We start from the raw sequence: 3266 nt of genomic DNA on the forward strand, positions 1-3266 counted from the left end.
TTCCTGGTTTGTTTTGGTCTCCATGCCAACTCATTACTTTTCACCTGTCAGGTCCTCAGCCTCACACCTGTTTTCACTAATCATCATAGCTACTTAAGTCACTCTTTTTCTTGTCTTCATTCTGGCTTCTTCACACACGCTACCCATGCTGCACCTCCTCCATACTTCCATGCCGTGTAAGTTTTTGTATTTATGCCATTGTGCTAGTTTTGTTTATAGTTCATTATTATTCATGCCAATTGAGCAGGTGTTTTTGTTTCATGTTTGTAGTTTGCAGCATTTATGCTAGTCTTTTGTTTGTTCATAGTCTGTACCTCCTGGTGAGCGTCCTTAGTTTATGTTTTACTAAAGTGTTTAAATAAACAACAATGTACTCACAGTCACGTCTCGCCTGTGCAAATCTTTTTCTGCATCGAGGAAACAACTTTAATCCAAGCCAAGTTGTGACACATGTTCTTGCATTAGCTCATGTTGGTGCAGGATAAAACAGAAATAAGATGCAGATATAAATAAATAGATTACTGTGCAGATAAATATATTGCATGTTTATGGATGTATGTTATATTGTCTTTATATTCCAGACAGTTAATCCATTTGTTTGGGGGTGGGGGGATTTTAATGCGTTCAACAGTCTTAAGGCCGCAGGGAAGAATCTGTCACAGAACCTGGAGGTTCTGCTACAGAGGCTGCGGAACCTCTTTCTAGAGTCTTTGGTGGGGGGTGGGAGGAGGATCTGCAGATTTTTCTAAGCCCTGGTCAGGCGGCGGCTTTTTTTTTTTGCGATCTCACGGTTAGGAGGAAGAGGAGTTGTCAGGTTCAAACACTGATGACATCTATTAAACAAGACAAGAAGCAAGGAATTAAAGTCCTACTGAAAGCCACGCAGTCTGATAGTTTATACATCAATGATGAAATATTAACATTGCAACACATGACAATACGCCCGCTTTAGTTTACTAAATTTGCTTTTACACTGTATGAACAAAAACTCGAAAAGGAATCTTACTTTTGCATCCTCATTATTCTTTTGGCTAAGTTTTATATTCATAAATGTAAGTTTGTCAATAGGCGACCTTTAGTGAGACGTGTAAAAAGGCCAACTCAACACCAAGCCAAAGTCAGTGAAGAGAAGCTCGTTGTAATCTTGACCATTTACTTTTGACAGTTCTTCATAGACAAGATGTTGAAAAAGTGAAAAGAAGAAAGAGACACACACACTTATTGCCTCTCTACATATTTGTCCAAGATGACATATAAAATGTAACTGTAATGTCCCAAAATGTCCAGCAGAGGGAGACTCCCGTCCGCCTGGATGACTTGAACACGTTGTATACAATGTGACAATTATATTCAACATATCAGAACTATTACACGTTTTTAACATGTCTGACTCGTTGTTAACTTATTAAAGACAACTTAGGGCATTGCTTCCTTGCTGCTTTGTGGAGGATGGCAACAGAAATGAGTGCTGTGTCGTTCGCGAACGATTCGTTTGAACGAACGAATCTTTTGAGTGAACTTAGTGAACCGAATCACTTCATGAACTGATTCGTTGCTTTCTCATCTGACTTGAGCTCCGCCGCGACCATGCAGGTGTGAGTGGAACTGACGCATTCTGTGACTCACTGAACCCTCCACGCAGCCAGCTACTCATCATGGCTGGCAGAGTTAAAAAATAATTTAAAAAAAATTGTTAATAAAAGTGAACGCCAGTATCACCGGAAGTAAGAAAAAACACGGATTGTTTATTTTACTTTTTTTCCTGACTAAAGACTGTCAGGCCAACTCAAGGATTGTATTTAATAATTGTATTTAAATGTATTTAAATGTTATATTTGTTTAATGCAGAAACTGTTGTTAATAAAAGTGAATGCCAGTAACACCGGAAGTAAGAAAATGCAAGGATTGTTTTGTACTTTTTTTCTTGAGTGAAGACTGTCGGACAACTCAAGGATTGTATTTTATAAATTTATTTGAATGTATTTACATTTTATTTAATAAAATAATGCAGACATTGTTGTTAATAAAAGTGAATGCCAGTAACACCGGAAGCAAGAAAACAAGGATTGCCCTGCGATGAGATAGCGACTTGTCCAGGGTGTACCCCGCCTTCCGCCCGATTGTAGCTGAGATAGGCTCCAGCACCCCCCTGCCAACCCGAAGGGAATAAGCGGTAGGAAATGGATGGATGTTTTATACTTTTTCCCTGAATGAAGACTGTCAAGCCAACTCAAGGATTGTATTTCATACATTTGTTTAAATGTAATCAAATTGTATATAAATATTTCTAATGCTAAAATTGTTGTTAATAAAAGTGAATGCCAGTATCACCGGAAGTAAGAAAACACAGGGATTGTTTTGTACTTTTTCCCTGAGTGAAGACTGCCAGGCCAGCCCAAGGATTGTATTTTATAAATTTATTTAAATGTGTTTACATTTTATTAAAAAAAAATGTTATGCTGAAATTGTTGTTATAAAAGTGATGGCGTGGATTGTTATGTACTTTTTCCCTGAGTGAAGACGGTCAGGCTTGCTTCCACAAACAGGAAGCAAGCCTCTTGAATACAACCTTTTTTTTGTTTTTTTATTAACAAAGAAGAATAATGATCATTTTATTTTGAAATACAAAAAAAACAAGTTGGAATTTTTTTTTTAAAAATCGATAAACAATAACTAAATTTAAAACAAGGTTTAATTTCTATTGTATTAAACAAAACATAAAACAACCGGTCAGCAAATACAAAAACAATGAAAATGGACTTCCGGTTCTCGTGTCAGAAATCCGTTTTTGGTCAGATTTCTGTACAAGAACCGGAAGTCAACATCTAAAAACTTTTTTTGTTTGTTTGTTTTTTGTTATTGAACAACAAACATACACTTATTATTCACACAAAAGTCAAGGCACGTTTAACATCAAAGAAAGAAAACAAAAGCAAATACAGATACAGTATTAAATACAATAAATAATAATAATTAAAAAATTACCAAAAAAAAAAGCGGCTACCAAACATACTTTAAATGTTTTTACCCGGGATATCAATTTGAGGGCTTTTGCACTCTTAATCAGTCTCCACGATTTGATTGATAATTGTAAACCATTAAGCCAATTAGGAATCGACATTTATGTACTAAAATGTTTGCCTGGAGCATAATAATGTTGACAAACATTTCTAGGTTAAAGTCGTTTATAAAAAATAAAAAAAACTTGGCGTTTTTCCATTTCCGGTGACGTCAGCACAAACAGGAAATAGCCTCTTGAATACAAC

The sequence above is a fragment of the Nerophis ophidion genome, linkage group LG03 (assembly GCF_033978795.1).
Source record: "Nerophis ophidion isolate RoL-2023_Sa linkage group LG03, RoL_Noph_v1.0, whole genome shotgun sequence".
Classification (NCBI taxonomy): domain Eukaryota; kingdom Metazoa; phylum Chordata; class Actinopteri; order Syngnathiformes; family Syngnathidae; genus Nerophis; species Nerophis ophidion.